Here is a 25,268-nt window from a genome sequence, read left to right on the forward strand (position 1 = left end):
GAGAAATATTAAGAAAATCAATTTTTTGATGCCGACGAATATAAGTAAAAAATAGTTTATATGATTATTTGTTAATCATCTTTTTTAATTAATAGTGTTTTTTTTGTTAAATTAGATGGATACCAGGCAAGAGAACAAGCCGGATTTAGAAAAAAGTTCAGTACAAGTGACCACCTTTTAACGATGGAGATATTAATCGAAAAAGCTAACGAATATCATGTCCCACCATACATGGCATTTATTGACTTCGAAAAAGCATTTATAGTGTGGAACTCCTCCTCCTCAGTCGTTTCCTCATTGCTGAGTGTCGTGATTCCCTATAATACGAGCAACTATCTCTTTCCATCGGCTTCTCTCCTGAGCTTTCCTCATGACCTCATGGATTCAGAGAATGTTTTTCCACTGGCCTTCTGTACTTGATCCGTCCATCGAGTAGGTGAGCGACCTCTACTTCTGCGCCCTTCAACGTTTTCCGAAATTATAAGTCCCTCAAGATTATCATCACTTCTTCTTGCAATATGGCCGAAAAATTTTAAGACAGTGGAGAGGCAAGTCTGAATATTAAGCTCTTGGAGGATTGAGTGATTTGTTCTGTGTTCCGTCCATGAGATCCGAGGCATTCTTCTCCAGCACCACATTTCAAAGGCGTCAATCCTTTTTTTTTTTTGGTGGAACACTGGGCAGTAAAGAATTCCCTACAAAACAACAGAATAGACTACAGATATACCGACTTAATTACAAATATGGATAATAAGGCAACAACAACTATTAAGCTAATGAAACAAACGGAGCCTATTAAAATAAACCGAGGAGTAAGACAAGGAGATACCATCTCGCCCAAGCTATTCAACCAAGCGCTAGAAGATGTGTTCAAACAACTACACTGAGATGGCTTGGGTATAAACATAAACGATATCTGAATCACTTACGATATGCTGATGATATTGTATTAATAACAGAAAGAAGTGAAGAACTATAAAGAATGATGGAAGAACTAGATAGAAAATCGACAAAGATAGGACTGAAGATGAGTTACAGTAAAACAAAAACCATGACCAATTAACAAGAAGAACTAATAATTACAGTGGCACAAACAAGAATAGAACAAGTAAAAGAGTATATATATCTAGGAAAAATCACTAGATTAAATAAAGGAAATCAGACCGAAGAAATAAAGAGAAGAATAAGATTGGCCTGGGCATCATTCGGAAAGCTGTCTTATATTCTAATGGACAGAAAATACCCGCAATATCTAAAAACAAGAGTCTTCAATCAATGTATACTCCCTGTTCTAATATATGGCTCTCAGACATGGATGTTTACAAAAGAAAATATGGAAAAAATAGAAAAGACAGAAAGATCCACGGAAAGACAAATGCTGAACATTAAACAATCAGACATGAAAAGAAACGAGTGGATCCGTAAGAAAACAAAACTGAAAGATGTCTCAACCCAAGTAGCAAAGCTTAAATGGAAGTTCGCCGGACACGCCCTATGGCAGAAGGATGAAAGATGGACTAAGATGGTAATACATTGGAGACCATGGAACCACAAACGAAAAAGGGGAAGGCCACAAATGCGATGGCCTGAAGAAGCACACTGGGTCAAAATGGATGCAAATTGCCCAAGATAGGGAGGCACGGAAGAAGGAAGAGGAGGCCTATATCCAAGGATGGATGTTTAGGACTGATTAGATAGATAGGTAGATAGTTTTTTTTGTATTTATATTTAAGAAATCATATTTTAACTCTCATTTGATATTACACTTTCATAAAAAATTTAAATAACAAATTAACATAAATCTTCACTAGACGAGATCCATCATGGGCACCAGATACCTTTGAGACTATCATCTTCATAATATTTGTGTATAGCAACCCCAAAACTCCCGAGTGCTGACTTTTGACTGATTTCGAATGAAAATAACATAATATTCCAGGAGATGAGGTCCACTCTGGGCATAAGCTAGATCGAGGTCCATCGTCGCTATTATATTCGTGTTAAGCGACCTCTAAAATCCCCGAGTAATAACTGTCAACTAGTTTAGAATGAAATTAATATCAAACTCCAGGTCACGAGGTCCACATTGATCCCCAGGTAGTTCGAGGACCGTTATCATATTCGTGTTCAGTGACCTTGATCCCTCCAAGTAATTGTTTTTGACTGATTTCGAGTGAAAATAACATAAAACTCCAGAAAATGAGGTCCTCCCTGGGCACCAGGTAGCTGGAGAACTATAGTCGTTTTCATAATCGTGTTCAGCGACGTCGAAAACTCACAAAAAATGACTCTCAACTGATTTTAGAATGAAATTTATATGAAACTAGAGGAGACGAGCTCCACCCTGGGCACTATCTAGCTCGGTGACCATTGTCGGTATAATATTCTTATTCAGCGACCTCAAAACCCCCGAGTGATGACTGTGGGCTGATTTAGAATGGAAATAGCATGAAACTCCAGGAGATGAGATCCACTCTGGGAACCAGGTAGCTTGATAAACATCTTCGTTTTCGTATTTGTATTCAGCGACCTTGAAAACCCTCGAGTAAGGACTGTCGACTGATTTAGAACGAAATTAACATGAAACTCCAGAAGATGAGGTCCACCCTGGGCAGCAGGTTGCTCGAGGACTAATCGTCGTTATCTTATTCGTGTTCAGTGACCTCTAAAATCCCGAGCAGTAACTGTCGACTCACATTATAGTTGTTTAGTATAGTTACTCACATGCCGAGTAGTTTCATTATCAGAATCACATTATCATTTGAGAGAGCGTCGGCGTAGTATCGCTGGCAACCGAAATTTTGACTGATTTAAAATGAATTTAACATGAAACTTCAGAAGACGAGGTCCACCCTGGACACCAGGTAGCTCGAAGACCATTCTTGTTATCATTTTCGTGTTCAGTGACCTCGAAAACCCTCGAGTAATGACTATCGACTGATATAGAATGAAATTAACATGAAACTCCAGGAGACGAGTTTCGCTTAGAGCATCAGGTAGCTCGAGAACCATCGTCGTTATCATATTCGTGTTCAAGCGACATTGAAACTCCCGATTGATGACTGTCAACTATTTTATAATGAAATTAACATAAAACTCCAAAAGACGGGGACCACCCTGAGCACCAGGAAGCTCGAGGAATATTTTTGTTATTGTCTTCGTGTTCAGTGACCTCGAAAACACACCGAGTAATGATTTTCGACTGATTTAGAATGAAATTAATATGAAACTCCAGGAGATGAGGTCCACCCAGAGCACCGTACCTCGTTGAAAATCGTCGTTATCATATTAGTGTGTAAGCAATATTGAAACTCCCGAGTGATGAAAGTAAATTGATTTAAAATGAAATTAACATGAAACTCAAGGAGATGGCGTCCACCCTGAGCAACAAGAAGCTCGATGAATATTTTCGTTATGATTTTCGTGTTCAATCACCCCTAAAACCCCCGAGTAATGATTTTTGAGTGATTTAGAATCAAATTAATATAAAACTCCAGGAGATGAGGTCCACCCAGAGCACCATATGCGTAAATAGGGACCGTTTTGGGGGTTATAACCCCCCATTTGTATGTACTTTGAGCTCTACACTTGAGTTTATATCCATTACTATTCCATACCCCCCAGAGACCATTAAGTAGTTGTAACCCCCCTTAGGATCATTCTGGTTACACCTCTGCAGAGCACCAGGTACCTCGTTGAAAATCGTCGTTGTGTTCAGTGATCTCGAAAACCCCCCGAGTAATGACTTTAGATTGATTTAGAATGAAATTAATATGAAACTCCAGGAGATGAGGTCCATCCAGAGCACCAGGTACCTCGTTGAAAATCGTCGTTATCATATCAGTGTGTAAGCAACATTGAAACTCCCGAGTGATGACTGTAATCTGATTTAGAATAAAATTAATATGAAACTCCAGGAGATGGCGTCCACCCTGACCAACAGGAAGCTTGACGAATATTTTCGTTATCATCTTTTTGGTCAGTGACGTCGAAAACACACCAAGTAATGATTTTAGACTGATCTAGAATGAAATTAATATGAAATTCCAGGAGATGAGGTCCACCCAGAGCACCGTACCCCGTTGAAAATCGTCGTTATCATATTAGTGTGTAAGCAACATTGAAACTCCCGAGTGATGACTGTAAATGGATTTAGAATGAAATTAACATGAAACTCCATGAGATGGCTTCCACCCTGAGCCACAGGAAACTCGACGAATATTTTCTATCATCCTTGTGTTCAGTGACCTCGAAAACCCCCCGAGTAATGACTTTCGACTGATTTAGAATGAAATTAACATAAAACTCCAGGAGATGAGATCCACCCTGAGCAACAGGTAGTTCGAGGGCTTTCGTCGTTATCATATTCGTGTTCAGCAACCTCGAAAATCCATGAGTAACAAAATTAAACTCATTAATATCGACATTTTCCGAGTTGCAAATTGTTCATTTTCTATGCACTTTGGAAATGAATTTTCCATATATGCACAAAATAAAATTTTCATTTTACCACCAAGAATTTTGTTCACAAACTTTTTTGACACTTTTAACCTTGGTTCTGTCTGAGCTTTGCTGGTGTCGCTCCTAGCGGATTACTAATGCAACTTTCACCGGTAATTTTTAAATTTATTATTTAATTGTTATCGCTTAATATTTACAACGCAAAAAATAATTAAATTGTAATCGATTTTTTAAAGATTTTGCTAATCATTTTAACGTTCTATTAATGAAATATTAATTTCTCACTTCGGCTACTTAAAAAATTATCGTGTAGATGGCGCTTAGATTAATTTATAATTACATATTACGAAGTATTAAAAAAACTTAAATTCAGTATTTAAAACGTAAGTATATTTAAGGTAAAAATATACACCACAGCTTTCTCAACTAATATTATTTCCTATTAATGTTTTTAATTTCAATGTTTTAAATTAATCACTTTGACATTTATGTCAAATTTCTAGTAAAAGCTTACAGACTTGTCGCTACTGGCGCGCGAGAATGTTTAAATATCCCCTGTCCCCTCTAATACCACCGAGCTCATAGCGTATATTAAATATTATTTATTTGTATTTGTATTTGTTATCGTTTTCCTTTGTTGTATTTCATACCTACGTCACTGGTCAATTCCAATTCCAACAATCAAACAAAATTGTTACAAAATTTTTCTCTAATTTCCAACTATTTCCTTTGGATAAACTCCTTCATACAAACGATTTCCATTTAAAGAGTCATTTGCATTCAGAAAATCCAATTTTAATTCAAACCAGTAGCTATGCGTATTTACAGAAAACTTCACCTATCCAGTTAGCAAAAATAGCGCAAAAAAGACCAACGTTTTTTTATTTTTTATCAGTTTGAAACTATCACATTATCATTTGAGAGAGCGTCGGCGTAGTATCCCTAGCAACCGGAATTCAGAGGGGATGATTTTCCGTGGGACAAACCGACCTTTTGATAAAACAATTCAGTTTGCGATCCAAATCCGGGGGTGAATCTATATCTGCGCATGCAGCGCCACCGAACAATCGTGCCGTAAACTATAACCTCGTTAACCGAACACACGTCACATAAGCCACTCAAAATTAAATCAAGCGCCAATATTTTTAGGGTGCTATGAAATGTTTTGACAAGCGTTGGAGACTATTGTCTACTGTGAATCAATCTTAATCAGTCTGGTCTGATAATAACTGAGGAGTTTAGTGTTGTTTGCAAAAAAATCCAATCTGGTGTTAATTTGATCAACAATATTTAGCAGAACCTGGGGAATATTCAAAGGTAAGTCTTTATTTATGATTTACAACTAATTCTAAATGTTTCCCGCTTTTTTATAACCTTAATTTTATATCGGTAATTCACAGTGGAAAAGTTTTGAAAACATGATAATTCGTTTGAGAAACTATCTCACTTTTGCAAGAATAATAATGTAAAATGTATTATGTACTCTAAGATGCATTTTCTTCTAATTGGTTTTACAACTAAATAAAATTTGATAAATTTAAATTTGGGCACATGTTTGGACCATATAACATTTTAAATTATATAACATTTCTAATGACATAACAATGAATGCATTCTGTATAAATAGATATGCATAAATGATTTGGATTTGAGTTTTTTATTTATTTTAAAGTTTTGAGTCAATTTTTGACATTTAAAATTTCGATAGCTTGACAGTTAGGTACTCCATCTTCTATGATATTTTATTTATGAGGTTTCAATTTCAAATACGTCATATTTTTGTGGCAAAATTGATGTAAAGAATCGTGGTAAAAATATTGTAATATTGTTGTTTTCACATTCCTACTCTTTTACTCTTTCGCTATCAGTTGCGTTTCTCTTGTTCTAAAACTTTGATTGTCTTTGATTTAGCTACTTATGTAGAAGCAAATGAATTTAGATTTAGGGCAAAAGATGTTTAATGTTTTTATAAATAATTATTATAATACCCTGTAATTTTAATACACCGAAACTGAAGGAAATTAGAAGATATTTGTTACGTTAGGTTAGAGGAGTAGGTTGATTTATGATTTGTTTTCTTCTTTTGCGGTTTTTCTTAATGAGTTCGCTGTTTCGTCCTCCACACTATTGGAGTCAAACTGTCACAGGAGACTTAATAAATTTCATAAAATGTTACTGTCACATTGGCAGTTGCCAAACTCCTCCCTCTAAAGTTGGGAAACTATCAATAAAATACACTGCGCGTCATAGAAAACGGGCACCCTAAAAAATAGGTAATTTTTGAGGTTGCGTATCTCCTAAACCTGTTGTCCGATTTAAGTGATTTTTTAAATATGTTATAGCCTTATTCTTTGTCAATATCCTTGTAATAATATTTTTGTTAAATAGGTAAATTTTCATTGTATACCGGGTGTACGAATCAAACTGTGTTTTTTTCTCAAAGTTCGCAACACCCTGTGGAATATCCTAGCATTTATAAAATTCTGAAATTAAAACCCAACTATAGCCTCAGGTTTTCTCAACATTCTGTTTTTTTATTCATTCTCTTATGTTAGATAATACAAAAGTTCGGTACTTTAACAACTAGTCATGTTCTTTTTCAGTACAGAGTGTTTCTAAACAAGTGCGACAAACTTTAAGGGGTAATTCTGCATTAAAAAATAATGACAATTTGCTATATAATCGTATGTCCGCAATTGCTTCGTTTCCGAGATACGAAATGTTGAATTTTTTCTTACAAACTCACGATTTATTTATTGCTTTAAAACCGGTAGAGATATGCGAATGAAATTTGGTGGGTTTTAAGACGTAATAAATTACTTTTAATGGGAAATAAGCCACAATTTTACCAAAAAATGATTTTATTAACGTTTCGAAGCCCAAATCGGGTTTCGTTGTCAAAATACAAAATACTACTAAAATAAACAAAAATGTTGTTGCTAAGTAAAAAATTCTAATAATTTATTTAATCTGACTCATTTATATTGGCAATTCAGACGTATATTATACATTTTAAAGTAGAAGACTTTAAAATGATATCGCCAATATTTATGAGTTGCGTTCCTGGGACGACTTTACTAAAAGATAGTTCATTCGATTACATGAAATCAATCCCAACTCAAGAATATCCGTCACAAAAAATCATAGCATGTGCTCTGTCTTTAAAAAGACAACCAAATGCAACGATGACAGTAAAATTCTCACGTTAGGGATTCCATAGTAAATCACGAGGGAAAACCAGGAAAAAACCTCGTGATACTATTCCGACATCGTAAGTATTTGGTCTTAAATTTAATTTACTTTCAAAAAACTAATAAATTCTGACTTTAATATGTTTAAATTATAAATAATATTAATAATACATAGATATACAATAAGTAATACTAAAATATAAAATTTGTACTAACTCGATATGTTATTGGCTTACTAATCGTGGTATTTTCTTTCTATTGACTTCCTCTTTCAGTATGGGTAACCACATCTTACTGCATTCTACCGAGGAATTTGCGACATAATTGGTTTTATTTAGCATAATTAGAGCCGCTTCTTTGATTTTTCTCTTTTTACTATCTGATTCTTTCAGGACTATACTTGAATCTCTCCACTGAACTCTATGTTCATTATCCCATGCATGTTGACATATTTGAGATTTATCAAATTCTCTATTTTTAATATAAGACTGATGTTCACTTATTCTAAAGTTTAATGGTCTTGATGTTTCACCTAAATAAAATTGTTCGCATTCACAAGGTATTTTATAAATACAATTCTTTGTTCTTTCTTGTTCACTGTTAGGTTTAGTTTTAGATAGAATAGATCTCAATGTGTTTGTTGTTTTGAATGTTGTTGAAATATTGAATTTATTTCCTATTGTTTTAAGTTTCTCGGATAGTCCTTTTATATAATGGTATTGATATTTTCCTCGTATTATTTCTTGTGGATGTTATATAATCCCGTTCTACGTTGTTCTGTTCTATTCGATCCAGTCTTGACAATTCCTTATGTATAAACGATAATGGATAATCATTTTTTAATAAAACAGATGTTAACAATTGTTTTTCTTCTAATAATGAATTTTAGTTAGAACAAGTAATTTTGGCTCTATCATAAAAGGATTTAATGATTCCCTTCTTAACGTTGATGTTGTGATTTGATTTGTAATTGAGATATCTGTTGGTGTGTGTTGGTTTTCTATACACTTGAGTCTCATATCCAGTATCCTTAATTGATACTAAAACATCGAGGAAAGGTAGAGTGTTATTATATTCCTTTTCCATTGTAAATTTTATTGTCTCTTCTTGATCGTTTATAATATTTAGGAATGTATCCAACAATTCTGATCTATGATTGTGGCTAATTTCCCATTAAAAGTAATTTATTATAAAAATTCCAGAAGAAAATAGCTTCAGAACAATTTTACGACGTAGTTGTTGCACATTTTTTGACATACAATTAATAATTTTATATTTACCATTGGCGTGCGTACGGGTAATATGATCGGTCATATTACTTGTATGCACGCCAATAGTGAATATAAAATTCTTAGTTGCATGTCAAAAAATTCTCAATAACTATCTCTTAAAACCTACCAAATTGTATTTGCATATCTCAACCGGTTTTAGAGCAATAAAATAAATCGTCAGTTTGTAAAAAAAATTAACATCCCGTATCTCGTAAACGAAGCATTTGCGGACATAAGTTTAGAAAGCAAACGGTCATTATTTTTTCATGCAGAATTGCCCCTTAAAGTTTGTCGCACTTATTTACAAACAACCTATACTGATGAAGAACATGACTAGTTGTTAAAGTACATAACTTTTGTATTATCCAACATATGAGAATGAATCAAAAAAAAAAATGTTAAGAAAACCTAAGGCTATAGTTGGGTTTTAATTTCAGTATTTTATAAATGCTAGACTATTCCACAGGGTGTTGCGAACTTCGAGAAAAAAACACAGTTTGATTCGTACACCAGGTATACAATGAAAATTTACCTGTTTAGCAAAAATATTATTACAAGGATATTGACAAAGAATAGGGCTATAACATATTCAAAAAATCACCTTAAATCGGACAACAGTCCGATCGGTGCCCGTCTTCTATGACGCGCAGTGTATAAAAAATGTATAGATTTCTATTGATAATCTCCCACCTCTATTAGTTTCATGTCTTTTTATTGCACAACGTATTATATTTTCCGTCTTTTGCGTTATTTGGCCGGTTCGTAGTGCACTCTCATCACGGTATACGTTTTCCATCTCATAGCAAATCTTCCTCTCCGTCTTCTTCCTGATGGGTCCCAGTCCAATATTCTTCTTGGTCATCTGTGCTCTGGCATTCTTTTTAAATGCCCGTGCCATTGCAAGGCTCTGCTTTCTACCTTTTTGTAATTGAACAATCCTCTTCCATTCTGTTTCATAGTTTCTCTGTTCTTTTTCTATCCTCTCTTGTCATTTATGGCGATTTGTTTTAACACGGTAAAAAATGTTTTCATATAAGATTGGAATGTAAAAATTTTAATCTTCTGCTGTTTGCAGGCAACTCAGTTTTTGCTGAAAACTTATCTTTAACTTTAAAATTGTGGCCAATGTACTTGCGTGAATTTCAAAATTTTTAGCCATGATTTTTTTTCCTTTTTTTGGTTCTCATGTATTACCTACCTATACAATATGGGATTTGTGGTTTCGCTGCGACGGTTAAGAAACACATTTTTTATTTCGTAGCCATTTTTAAAATTTTTATTTTACCTTAAAACAATAATTGTCTTTAGATATGGGTATTTCGAGTCATCTTTGAGATTCGGATCACCGGTTCGGCTCACTTAAGATAAGCGGATCTTTTTGTAGGGTCACGGTTCAATCTGGTCAACAGAGATCATAAATATGTAATATTCAAACCAATTTTTATAATTTTAGCGATATAATTATCGGAAAGTTTCTTAATTTACATTCCCTTCAAAGTAACGAGACCACAAAATATCTGACGAACTTAGAATTCAGTTGGTATGTTCGCGCGCAGATCGGTGGGAATCTGTAAAAATGTTTTCCACCTACCTCTACCGAAAGTATACTTTTCCGGACCTGATTATAGGGAGCAAAGTTGTACTTTTCCTCCCTAGGGAGGAAAATATTTTTCCTCCCTAGGGAGGAAAAGTAAAAGTGACGTCATGGTATTTCATTCATGAAATATAACTTATTGACGCCCTGTACAATATCTATTGTCTATTACGTAATATTTTAACGTTTATTTATAAAAACACGTTTATTTATAAAACATTTAACAATGTTTACATTAATAATTTGACTTATAATTGACAGTTGACAGTTATATTGTACCTACTTGTTAGTTTTAGTTCTAATAAATTTTGTTGGTTAGTTACATAAATAAATTAAGTAAAAATGAAAAAATGACTTGTTATTAATTTGAGGAAGGTGGAAAAACCATATGTATAACATGGGAGTAAAGTGCCTTTTCCTCCCTTGAATGATTACTGCCCTCCGCTACCTCCGCTACGCGTCGGGCAATAAACTTCATTCTCGGGAGGAAAAGTAGCACTTTCCTCCCTTGTTATACAAATAGCTATTTTATCAATGTTTGGTATATGTTTATGTAATTTGAGTAGCCGGCACTTTAAAGATAACCACTTGCGCCGGTTTTAATCTCTGTCGGTGTCATTACCGATAACTGACTGCAGAATAAGAGGTCCGGACTTTCTCACAATAACTTTTGCGAACGTAATAATTATTATTGGAATGGGAATAATGTTTAATCTGCTAATCACTTATTTAACCGAATTTGAAAGTTTGTGAATCACAGATAATATATCATGTTTTGATAAATTAATATTTATGACTGCAAATAGTTTGTTGTGAGCAAGACGTACCGTTAAAACCGTTATTCGTTGTTATTCAGTTAGTTGTATTTCAAACTTAGCCTGGGATATATTGATTTGCATGTGCTTCTTGTAGGGAAATTTTTTTAATATTTAAAAAATTCTTTAACTGGTTGCGTGCACTTGTTGCAGTGAAAATTATTTTATTAATTCTTTAAAAAATCTTTAATTCGTTGAGTGTGCTTGTTGTAGTGAAAATTCGTTAATTAATTCTTTTAAAATTTCTTTATTTAGTTGCGTGTGCTTGTTGTAGTGAAAATCATCATCATCAATGGCGCTACAACTCTTCTTGAGTCTTTGCCGCTTTTACTATTGCTTTCCATGTTTGTCGGTCCTGTGCCACTAATTCCCATTGTCGCACTCCCATTTTCTCTAGATCTTCTTTGACAGCATCTTTCCATTTTTTTCTAGGCCGCCTTACAGACCTTCTTCCATCTGGCCTTTCCCAGACCACATTGTTTATAAGGCGATTGTCGTTACTGCGTATCACATGCCCTGCCCATCTGAGTCTATTGGTCTTTATATATCTGACTAGATTTTCTTTTCCGAATAGAGACTCTAGCTCGTTATTGTATCTGCGCCTCCATCCTTTTCTCACGCTGTCTCTGCAAGGGCCATATATCATTCTAAAGATTTTACGTTCCCACACCAGCAATTTATTAACTTCTCTTTTTGTTAGCGTCCATGTTTCGCTTCCATACGCGACGGCTGGTCGTATTATGGTCTTATATATCTGGATTTTTGCACCTCGTGAAAGAAGTTTTGACTTCATTAGATGTTGCATTGCAAAGAAAGATCTGTTTCCTGCCATTATTCTCGTTTCAACTTCTCGATCTAATTTGTTGTCATTTGTGATTGTTGCTCCTAGATAGGTAAATTCTTTAACCACTTCGAAGTTGTGATCGTTTATAGTAATGTTTTGCCTTATTCGCCGACTTTGTTGTTTTGAGACGATCATGTATTTTGCTTTGTCTTCATTTATTTTGAGACCGATGTTTAATGCAGCTTCTTCAAAACTCGAGAAAATATCCTTAAGTGTTATCCTGTTGTAGTGAAAAGATAGTGATAAATTAAAATGTGGCGTCCTTGGGAAAACAATAATTCCGAGTATGAGGTTGGAGCACCAATAGAAGAAGATCCCTATCAATTAGAAGATTTACAGGGCGACTTAACTTTTATGTAATGGAAAATGTACATATGCATGCTTTTTTATTTAAAATCATAACTTTTTTTATTTTAATTGGAGAAACAGTGATAAATCATTGTAAGAAATTTTAAAGCACAATACGGCCCTGTTGATATACCAGACTACTCACACAATCACACAATGTTGCCAAAATTAATTTTGTTATTTTCAGTTTAAATCTTTTCCACCAATTTCCGAGGGTACAATACCTCGTTTTCGCTTAGTAAATATTATGATGTTCTATTGTTACTTACCCGTTATCCGTTAAATTTCATTTTGATATTAACGTCAGTTGGATTTTTCTAAATATTTGGCTCTTTGATTCGGGTCATTTCTGATTTGCTCATCTCTAATTGTCTTACGAAAAATTGAACATATCTGAACATGTTGAGACATGAAATATCCTGGAATTATTGAGCGTGTCATTGATAGGATATTAGTTTGTAATAGGACAGGTATATTTTGCATTAGTTCTTATGGACAGTTCTAGGGATTTTGAAATATTTGTTAAATCCAGGAAACCGTTATAGTGAGTGTGAGGGTTGTTGTATTAAGAGTATACTGCAATAATGGAAGGTAATTATCATCACTTTATGCAATAATAATAATAATAATAATTAGCGCGTCGAGCCTAGTGGAACCATGGCTTGATTGACCATTCTCCTCCATCCCTTCTGGTCCATTGCTTTCATCCTCAAATTTGTGTCTTTCTAGATAATCGTCTACATCCATTTCCACCTTTTTATAGGTCCACCTCTTCTCTGACGTCCTCCTATTAAACTTAATAGCTTTTTCGGTAGTCTACCCTCTGGTATCCTCTATATGTGTCCTAGCTATCTTCGTCGTTTGATTGTTATTACTATTACTAGTATAACTCTCTCAGATCTTCATTTGTTCATGTGATCCAAACGCCGTTCTCCAAATGTTTTCCTCCAAATATTTTCTTTAGGACTTTTCGTTCCCTGATCTACACCATTCCTTGTTGTATTTTCTTTATTGCCCATGTTTCTAGTGCATCAGTTACTCTAGGTCTAATAACCGTCCTGTACGTCCTTTTATGTTTTCATTTCATGTTTCACTCTTTCAAATAAACATAAATCTTCTTTGACATAGAGCTCTCTCTTGGTATCAACCCCGAAATATCGCTTATATTTTGTGATATTAAATAGCGAACATTTAATTTCTCTCTCTTTTTCATACTTTCGACTCGCATTTTATTCTGCAGGGCGTAGGCGCAAAATTTCGCGCCAATGTGTTTTAAATGCATTAATTTTTTCTAATCCTGAGAAAACTAATAAGTATATTTGAAATATTTAAACGCAGAATTAAAGATTACATTATTACAGAGGGCTGAAAGTCCCTTAGAGAATAACCAGTTTCTTTTGAATGAGATAGGTATTTGAAATTAAAAATGACACTAAATTTTTCTCTTTCTTTTTCACCCCTGTAACTTATTAAAAGAAACATTATAGAAATTTTCACAGACTTTCAGCCCTCGGTAATAATGCAATCTTTCATTCTGTGTTTAAATTTTTCAAAAACAATTATTCGTTTTCTTAGGGTTCGAAAAAAAAATGAATGCATTTAAAACACATTTGCGCGAAATTTTGCGCCTAGGCCCTTAATCTGACATGGATCTGCGAGAAGCATTTGAGTCAAGAAATAAAGAAAATCTGGAAATCACAAATACCAATGAAAATAGTCAAGATGACTACGTGTATAGTTCTATCGATGAATTAAATGAATTAAAAAGAGAAATCTGTCCTGTTCTTTTTAAAATAGCATTGGATAAAACCAAAATTTTGAAGGACAAAACTAAACTATTTCATTAAAACTTGTTGGCATTCTTCAGTCTTCGGTATTAAGTTTTGAGATAATTCTTATCAAAACCGATTAATGAATAATTGCTTTAAAGCAATTAGTAAATAACAATATCTATAACAATATAAAACGTAAATAACATTATTACTGTTTATGTTTACGCAGCAAAAATGAACGCTTTCGAAAGCAAACTAATTAATTTGTTATTTTGTGCTATAAGTATGTACTTTGAATACACAGCAATTTAAATGTTTCTCTGATGAACATAATTTTTAATCTATCTCACCACCGTGAAGGTAGGCAAAATAGGTCTTATCAAAGCCTCATTTGTTTCGGGCTTTTATCATAATATATGTCATTATACATAATTTAATACATATATCTACGTCATACGTCTTTGGTTTGTATCATTATGCCCACTTATATTCCATTGATGGATGTACTATGTAAATACCTACTTAAATGTTATTCGATTTTAATTTTTATATACACATATTTTTTTGCCGCCCTCTCATAATTTGCCGCCCTAGGCAACTGCCTATATTGCCTAATGGATAAAGCAGCCCTGAACTTGCTTGGTTGCTTCTTAGTTTCTTGTCTAGCTCTGACGTCAATCTGTTCCATATATTGTTAAGGAGTTTGTGTAACATTTCTACTGATTCGTGTGCGTCGGCTTTTATTAAATATATCGATAGGTTTTCACTTCTAGCGGCTGTGCCATTTTTTAGTTCTTTCAGTATGTTTTGTATTTCTTATTTTGTAATTTTCTGTATTTCATGTATGTATAGTTAAATCTAATATTTTCTTAATTTATAATTTTTTTTGAAACTATTTTCGGATTGGATGTCGAAACGTCGAAAAAAAAAATGTAAAATGTAATTCTCATTCCATTCAATTATGGTTCGATACTATATAAATATAATATTTAACTTATGCCTGGCATCAGAAAACCATTTCAGAAAATATTTATATTAATAATTCAATCGTGCAAAATTGTATAGATTAATTCGTCGTCCGCAAAAATCTTTTTCGACAGACTGTACAACGTTTTATTCGAAAACAAACACCCTAGGAATTAAATTAGCAGGAGTTTTTTGACGTCGGCAATTTTCCTGCATTCACCGTCAAACATTTTGTCACTCATTTATTCCCCCAACTTAGGCAAACATTAACTTAATTTGGTTTTCTTCTTTTTTTTTCATAATTGGCTCAAAAGTTCGTAATTTACTTCGGTAAAATATTGTAATGAATTTACTTTTGTGATCATGCCGCAGGTAATTTTGTCTGCAAATAACGTTTGAGCGGTTTTCATTTATTTGGGTAAGTGTAATTTCCTGAATATAATTATTTGATCAAGTCTGACAAAGTAATTTTGTATGTTAGAACAATCATTATATCGTCATATTAGAGGTAAAACTCACTTAGTGCACTTTTTTGAGAATATGACATTTTCATCGATTTGAACTAAATACGGTACTGCCCAGACCTGGAGAAGTCACCTACGGCTCTAACCTTTCTAATTGCTAAGAAAATTTATGGTACAATTCACTAAGTGCATTACTGTGAATTTCGATTTCAGAGCAAAACTCATTAAAACGTATTATTTCACTTCCAATGAATTTTTCCTTCCAATCTGGAGTGCAATATTGTTAATTTCGGTTTCAGGGTAAAGCTCATTAAAACTTATTATTGTACTTAGTGAATTTTTCCTTACAATCTGGAATGCCGAATTGGCACTTAGTGGTCTTTTAAACAATACATTAGATAACATAATCTATTTTGCGATTAAACAGGCGACTTTTGTGGCTGTCATAAATGCCGAAATAATTGCATTTATTTTCTAAGAACGAAACTTATTGTTCATTTTTTAAATAATATACTGTTATTTCTGATAGTTCGTTTGTTGTAAGTCAGCGAAATTTTTTGGAGACAAATTCATTAACTTCTCAATATCCAATAATTGCGTTCAAGTAAAAACTCATCAAGTACAAAGTGTAGTTAGTGAGTTTTACCTCTAATAGGATATCAATATCCAGTAATTGTGTTCATGTAAAAACTCATCAATTACAAAAATTTATCTAATATTGATTGTATCATAGTTCCTGTGACGAAATATGTCTTAAAATATCTATTTTTATTTATTCTTTAAAGTTGCATTACAAAAATTCCAATATTCGAGTCAGTGAATTTAAAAAACAATTTGTACCATTAAATCGATTTTTCTTAACTTTATGAAAAGTGTAGTTAGTGAGTTTTACCTCTAATAGGACGATATGATATATGCATTTGACTTTTGTAAACCTCGGGTCGATGTAACGATATTTGATACATGAATAATGATAATAAACGGCGATCGAGTGGACTAAGAATCGGTTTTGTTTATTAACGCGAAATAGCTATAGAAGGAGAGGAAATCTCGCGCAACTCGCCAGACGGGTAAAACATGTAAGGATCTAGGCTCAGCTCGCGTAGATTAGGATGGGATTGTGGCTCGTCGAATTCGCTCAGCTCGCCAAGATGACGGGGTTCGGAAGGTTTTGGAATATGGTCGGGATACGTTCAACTCACCTATTCCTGGTTGGTTATTCTCCGTTCAGCACACAGAGAATAATCAAATAGATTTCCGTTCCGTCTTTTATACTGCCAGAGATGGTTTTCTCCCGAGACTAGAGATGTGGAAGACTCTAAATTTGTATTTTAAGAAGAGTTTCGAAGTGTAAACTTATTTCAAAGTAAAATTGTAGCTTGTTTCCAGTAAAAATATTAAATTGTATTAAGATGCCATACGAAAATAGCTTCAAAACAACCATTTATTTATGTTAAAATATTAAAAAAAGGCTTTTTCCCATTCGCTTTTTTTACCATGTCCTATCGCTCTAATAAAATCTGCTAATTACATCAGTGACAGCAACAACCAAATGTTTCACCGGTCGGAAAAGTCGGCAAAGAGAGAATATCCGGAAATTGGGGGTTATTGGATATATGGGGAAACTTTTCGAAGTATTGGCTTTTTACACGATGCCAATTTATAGGAATTACGCGCTGACGATTTTTACTCTGTCGAGCTGGTAGGTAGCCGCAATTCGAGAGAGTGAACTTGTAATTACTTAATAGATTCAAAAATAAAGACAATTATAATAAACATTGATTGAGTTATTATACAGGGTGTCCAGAAAATATTGGTCATAAATTATACCACAGTTTCTGCAGTCAAAAATATGTTGATTGAACCTAACTTACCTTAGTACAAATATGCGCATAAAAAAAGTTATAACCCTTTGAAGTTACAAAATGAAAATAATTTTTTTTTCAATATTTCGAAAACTATTAGAGATTTTTTATTGAAAATAGACTTGAGGCATTCTTATGACAGGAACATCTTAACAAAAAATTATAGTGAAATTTGTGGACCCCATAAAAATTTTATGGGGGATTTGTTCCCTTAAACCCCCTAAACTTTTGTGTATGTTCGTATTAAATTATTCTTAAAGTATTATTAGTTAAACATAGTGTTCTTAAAACTTTTTTGCCTCTTAGTACTTTCTCGAAAAGCCAGTTTTTATCGAGATATTTTGAATATTTGTGAAATCCACCACCTATTTGTATGGTTAAGTACGATTATTCGCTGTGTGCAAGTACTTGGAGGCGATACGAGAAACGATCGTGCGAGAATAGCGGAGAAATATTGTAACTTTCTTAAATAATTCATTGTCAATTGAAATTGTCAAATTGACGTATATTTCATTTCTGCTGTCAATGAAGAAGAAAAATTATATATTGCTCCACAATATTGATATGATATGCAATTATTATATAAAGGTAAATGCAATTCATTGTATTTTGCTTGCATTACTGCATTTTAATAACTAATTTTATTTACTATATACAATTGTTTACGTTTTAATAACATAACCTGAATCTTATTTTTTCTTATTATTTTTTTTGGACTATGGCCTTGACAATTATCCAGTAACCAGGACCATATGATTGGCCAATATAATTAAAAGTGCGAATAAAAGTGCAGAGCGAAGAAACCAGGTGTCGCTTTTCCGAACTTGCACGGTCCCAATAGAGACCTAGTAATAATATGAAAAATCTATAATTTACATTTTTATAATATGAAAATATACTAAGAGGCAAAAAGTTTTAAAACACTGTGTAAACTAATGGTACCGTAATAAAAGTTTAATTGGAACGTATACAAACATTTGGGGCGTTTAGAGGAACGAAACCCCCATACAATTTTTATGCAAACATAATAAAAAAGAAGCCGCATCTCGATAAAAACTGGTTTATCGAAAAAAGACCAAGAGGCAAAAAAGTTTTGAAAATATTGTATCTTACTATTGGTACTATAATAATAATTTAATTGGAACGTACACAGAAGTTTGGGAGCGGTTTAAGGGAACAAAACCCCATAAAATTTTTATGGGGTGCACAAATTTCACTATAATTTTTTGTTAAGATTTTTGTGCAATAAGAATGCCACATGCCTATGTTCAATAATTTTTTTTTGTGTGAATTTGATGGCCTTGGCCGAGCTAATTAGCCAGACATTTTGTTATTTTAAAAACAAAACAAATTTGATTTTCCAATCAGAGGAATTTTTTCTGTATTTCTAACTCTAAATACATAACAAACTAACATTATTATCTACAATTATTATCTAAATAATACTCTTTTTTGGTTGTTCATTTTTTTTGTAAATTTTTATTTTTTTTGTATTTTTTGTTGTATTTTTTATTTTGTTGATTTGTTTTTTTTATTATTTTTTGTATTGTTATTTTTTATAAATAGTTTTTTTGTACTACGCTAAGACGTAAACCCGATTCAACCTCGCGGAAGTTTACATCTTCTTAGTTTTTTTTCTTTTTTTTTTGCTTTTTTTGATTTTTCTGTTTTTTTTTTCTTTTTTGCTTTTCTTTTTCTCTTTTTTTGTTCATTTCTTTTTTCAATTATAATATACAATAATTACTTAAATCTACAGGGTTAAAAAAATAACAACAAAACAAACATGTTTGTTTTGTTTTAACAAACATGCCTGACGACATAGCATTAATCAGCAAAAACCTGAACAGTTTAAAGGAAGAATTTACGAAGTTACGCAAGGAAGCATCCAAAAGGGGTTAAGAAATATCCAAAATCCAGTTAATGTGACAGGTTTAAATATTGGTGAATATGAGTTTGAAAAGGTAGAACACTTTAAATATCTTGGAGTATCAGTTAATGTAACTAATTATAGAAACATCGTAATCAGTGACAGAATCCAGGCAGGAAACAGAGCCCACTGGAAATACAACAACTTCCTCAAAGATAAGAAGCTTACTAAGAATACTAAACTGAAAATTTACAAAGCAGCAATTAGACCAGTAATCACATATGGTGCTGAAGTAATGTGTCTGACCCAGAAGGAGGAAGAAATATTGAGGATCCTAGAGAGGAAAATAATTCGGAGGATAGCAGGCCCACTAAACTTAGGTAATAATGAATTTAGAAAACTCATGAACAACGAAGTAAGAGGACTTCTGAAAGGAGAGGACATCGTCAGATTTATCAAGGCACAGAGACTAAGATGGATGGGACATATAGAAAGGAGAAATCCAGAAGCCGCCATCAAGAAAATTTCCAAATGGAGACCTGTATCAGGCAGACCACGAGGAATACCCAAAACTAGATGGGAGCACCAGATAGTCGAGGACCTTAAGAAGATTGGAATCAGAGAATGGGTAACCATAAGCAAAAACAGGAACGAATGGAGGGAAATTGTAGAAGATGCCAAGTCACACAACCAATTATTGTAAAACCAAAATGTTAATGCGGATTGATTCACCGCGACAAACGAATCGGAAGAGCCCAAAGAGCGCGGCAATCACTCCGCTAGGAGTGTGGATGCCATGATGATGATATTAAACTAATTTTGATAATGATAATAACAAAGACAACTCAGGACATTCGTGAGATATATGTACCGAATCAGCCTATTGAAAGAGTAATAGACCAGAAAGGATCTGCGAAAAAACGTCTATTTTTGGATGTGAGAGGTGGCATTCGGAATTTTACAGATAAAGTTAGGTGACACCTTCAGTAATAATCATTGACTTATGCTCCTTCTCAAACACGCCCGGAACATTAATAAAAAAATTAAAATATTTAAAAATTTCGAAAAACATCGATTTTTTTCTGCTTTCTTTGCTTATAACTTTAAAACGATTCGTTTTGGAACAAAGTCGTAGAGAAATAAAATAAAGATAATTGAATTTTGTATGGTATACGACTGGTAAAAAATGTCTTAAGGTATTACCTTTTCTGCAATATAGCAATAAATCCAAAATAAGGTGGCAAAATAAGTCTGTTGTTATTCAATATTTTTTAACCACTTCGGTGTTAGAACCTTAGTAATTCGCTTAGGAAATTCTCTGTAACATACTTAAATCGTGTACCAAATTTCATTAAAATCGACTAATAAATTTTGAATAATAAATTTGCAATCTAAATGTTTTTAAAAAAGTTCAAATTTTTAAAAATATTTCTGAACAAAAAGTAGACCATCTAGAAGCTGGCTAATTTTTTTTACATATAAAGAGGTGCTCTACCTATCTAATACACTTTACAGAATTAAAATCGGATTATTTAAGGGGCCCCAGCAATGTTTTAAATTTATAAACAGTTTTTTGGCTTATAAACAAATAGCTTTGTTTAATAATAAAAAAATTAATTTTTAGCAATGCAAATAATTAAAACCGGTATAATTTGACTTAAACTTTCAAATGCTGTCAGCAGAATTGCTATTTTATTTTTTAATCAAACTTTATTCGCGTTCAAAAATTGCAATTTCTCGATTTTTTGAATGTTCCACCGCGTTTATCTCGAAAACTATGCATCCTACGAAAGAACATTTTTTGCTTAGAATTACCCAAGAAATACAAAAAATGTTTTATTTTGCGAAAAATCGATGTTATGTAATTCCTCAAGTTCTTTGTTTATAACAATCTTATCGACATCCGGATCAACTGTTACCCAAAAAATTCGTGTTCTACGGGTCAAAATACATAAAAAAACTTGGATAAGTCCATCTAAATAAAGGAGCCCGTAGCACCCCCTCCTGGCCACAGCACTAATTTGTTTATAAACCAAAAAATTGTTTATAACTTTAAAACATTTCTAAGGCTGCTTAAATAAGCCGATTTCAGTTCTGTAAAGTGCATTAGATAGGTTGAGTACTTCTTTATATGTAAAAAAATTGACAAATCTTTGTATATTCTAGTTTTTGTTGTGCAAGATTTTAAAAAATTTTAATTTTTTAAAAAAAGTTTAGATTGTAAAATTATTATGCAAAATCTAGTAAGTCAATTTTAGTGAAATTTGGTGTACGGTTTTAACACATAACAAAAATTTTCTAAGCGAATTAGGAAGGTTCCAAGTGTAACCTAAGTGATGATAAATCATTGAATAAAGACAGGCTTGTTTTGCCCCCTTATTTTATATTTATTACTATTTTGAAGCAAGGGTGATAAATTAAGACATTTTTAACCAATCGCATCTGATAGAAAATTTAATTACCTTTGTTTTATTCCTATAGGACTTTGTTCTAAAATGAATAGTTTTTACATGGAGAACAAGCCTACGTTCTTTCCGATGAGGCTCCAATAAGAGCCGAAAATCGCGATTCAAGGGACTGGACTGCGCTCCGTATTCTAATTGAAAAGTAAGATTGTTTTGCCTTCGCATTGCAGCTGAATTAAAAATAAAATTTTTATTTTATTTGAATAGTTTTTAAGTTATAACCAAAAAAAGTATAAAAGAAAACGAAATTTTTTGAAATTTTTAAATATTTTATTTTTTTTATTAATGTTCCGGGCATATTTGAGAAGAAGCATAAATAAATTATTATTAATGAAGTTATTACCTAACTTTATCCGCAAAAATCTGAATGCCACCTCTCACATCCACCTAAAAACAGATCCTTACTGGTCTATAAGAGAATTGAGTGATAAGCCAAATTTAAGGGGTAATTCTGGATGAAAAAGTAGTGACAATTGGCTTTATAAACATATGTCCGCAATTATTTCGTTTCCGAAATACGGGATGTTGAATTTTTTCTTACAAACTGACAAAGCAATAAATACATCGTCAGTTTGTAAGAAAACATTCAACATCCCGTATCTCGGAAACGAAACATTTGTGGACATACGTTTATAAAGCCAACTGTCATTATTTTTTCATGCAGAATTACCCCTTAAAGTTTGTCGCACTTATTTAGAAACACCCTGTATTGATGAAGAACATGGCTGATTGTTAAAGTACCTAAGTTTTTTATTATCCAACATAAGCTAATGAATCAAAAAACGGAATGTTAAGAAAACCCGAGGCTATAGTTAGGTTTTAATTTCAGTATTTTATAAATGCTAGAATATTCCACAGGGTGATGCGAACTTTGAGAAAAAACACAGTTTGATTGGTACACCCGGTATACAATGAAAATTTACCTGTTTAGCAACAATATTATTGCAGTGGTATTGTTAAAGAATCAGGCTATAACATGTTCAAAAAAACACTTAAATCGGTCAACAGGTTTAGGAAATATGAGACATCAAAAATGGCCAAATTTTTAAGTGGGCCGATTTCTATGCAGGTAAGTTTATTTTTATTGGTAATAGCTATTTGTATAACAAGGGAGGAAAGTGTAACTTTTCCTCCCGAGAATGAAGTTTACTGCCCGACGCGTAGCGGAGGGCAGTAATCGTTCAAGGGAGGAAAAGGCACTTTACTCCCATGTTATACATATGGTTTTTCCACCTTCCTCAAATAACAAGTCATTTTTTCATTTTTACTTAATTTATTTATGTAACTAACCAACAAAATTTATTAGAACTAAAACAACAAGTAGGTACAAGATAACTGTCAACTGTCAAATATAAGTCAAATTATTAATGTAAACATTGTTAAATCAAAATAACAATTTACTGTTTTTTACCATTCTGCAAAATACAGGATGTTTTATAAATAAACGTTAAAATCTATAGATACTTCGTAATAGAAAATAGATAATTATACAGAGTGTCAATAAGTTATATTTCATGAACGAAATACCATGATGTCACTTTTACTTTTCCTCCCTAGGGAGGAAAAATATTTTCCTCCCTAGGGAGGAAAAGTATAACTTTGCTCCTTACAATCAGGTCCGGAAAAGTATACTTTCGGTAGAGGTAGGTGGAAAAAATATAAATGGAATTATTTCACAGTAGTAATAAAATATTTATTTGCAAGATTTTTAACTGTTACCAATGGTAACAATAGTTAAAGTCAGGTCCATCGATATTTCGCCCATCGGCAAATTCAAAGAGATAATATTTGTATCTTATGAAATTCGAGTAAACCGATGTCCCTTTATATAGGCACATGCCGGTATTTTTACAACCCGGTTACTCATCGTAAATCAATCAGTTTAGCACTTAAAAATTTATACTTGGGGATTAGTACAGTTAAAATTGTTAGAAAATTATACTATTAAGCAATATAATTGAAACTTTTTTCTACTTTGAAGGACAAAAAAGCGAGTTCATTAGAGGAACGCAATTCAAAATTATTCTGCAAATTACATTTGACACAATATTTGATTAAAACATCTCATTTTTGATGGTAAAAAATATATTAAATACATATATTAATTTGTCTGGACTAAAGGTGGTAAAAGATGGTCTGGAGTTATATTTTTGTTTGAATTTGCCGACGGGCGATAGATAGATGGTGTCAACATTACATGGACGCTTCGCCAGTGGTTGTGTCCATGATATTTTCCACATTCTTCGATAACACCCCATCTCACTTGCAAGTCTTTTTTCAGTTGCGTCCGTAATTGTCCAACCTTCAACTAGAATACGTAGCATCTAAATTTTTCCTAGTTTTCTATTGTACAATACTGCTTTCATCTTATTGAAAGGACTTCTGGTCATTTTAATGCGTCGTCGTTTTATTTCAAGGCTGTGGTCCCATTATTGATTTAAGCAAAGTTGTAAAAACGTAGCAGCGCAACAACCTTATCCTTAGATCCATTCTTATTAAGTCTCTAGTACATAATAGATGTTTAATTTTCACAAATTTTGCCCTTGCCATTCCTACTACTTAGTCCTATCGCCAGGGGGCTACAACTGCCTCTTTAATTCAGATGCACTTACCCAAGATTTTTTTATGTATTTTGACCCGTAGAACACGAATTTTTTGGGTAACAGTTGATCCGGATGTCGATAAGTTTGTTATAAACAAAGAACTTGAGGAATTACATAATAGCGATTTTTCGCAAAACAAAAAAATGTTTTTTGTATTTTTTGGGTGATTCTCAGCAAAAAATAATCTTACAAGTTTTTTCGTAGGATGCATAGTTTTTGAGATAAACGTGGTTGAACTTTCAAAAAATCGAAAAAGTGCAATTTTTGAACCCGAATAACTTTTGATTAAAAAATAAAATAGCAATTCTGCTTACTGCATTTGAAAGTTCAAGTCAAATTCTATCGGTTTTGATTATTTGCATTGCTAAAAATTAAGTTTTTATTTGTTAAACAAAGCCATAAACACATAGTGTTTCCCGTGCCCAATGCATGCGTTTTAATGTACGTAATCTACGTAGAAATTGTCTGTATGCGCACCTACTCGTTCGATTTCAAATGAGAAATGCATTGAAAACATCATTCAATCACTATGTGTTTATAGCTTTGTTTAACAATAAAAAAAATAATTTTTAGCAATGAAAGTAATCAAAACCTATAGAATTTGACTTGAATTTTCAAATGCGGAAAGCAGAATTGCTATTTTATTTTTCAATCAAAAGTTATTCAGGTTCAAAAATTGCAATTTTTCGATTTTTTTAAAGTTCAATCGCGTTTATGTCGAAAACTATGCATCCTGCGAAAA

General features: G+C 32.8%; 1 protein-coding gene across 1 annotated transcript in view; it reads left to right on the forward strand.

Annotated features, from left to right (window-relative positions):
- The first annotated feature begins 5,481 nt into the window (after nucleotides 1–5,481).
- LOC114339896 (SAFB-like transcription modulator) overlaps nucleotides 5,482–25,268 on the forward strand; it is a 117,310-nt gene continuing 97,523 nt past the window's right edge. The window contains exon 1 of the mRNA XM_028290591.2: nucleotides 5,482–5,778. The gene's annotated coding sequence lies outside the window, so the exon portion shown is untranslated. The remainder of the gene's footprint in view (nucleotides 5,779–25,268) is intronic.

Source organism: Diabrotica virgifera, chromosome 7, assembly GCF_917563875.1.
Source record: "Diabrotica virgifera virgifera chromosome 7, PGI_DIABVI_V3a".
Classification (NCBI taxonomy): Eukaryota; Metazoa; Arthropoda; class Insecta; order Coleoptera; family Chrysomelidae; genus Diabrotica; species Diabrotica virgifera.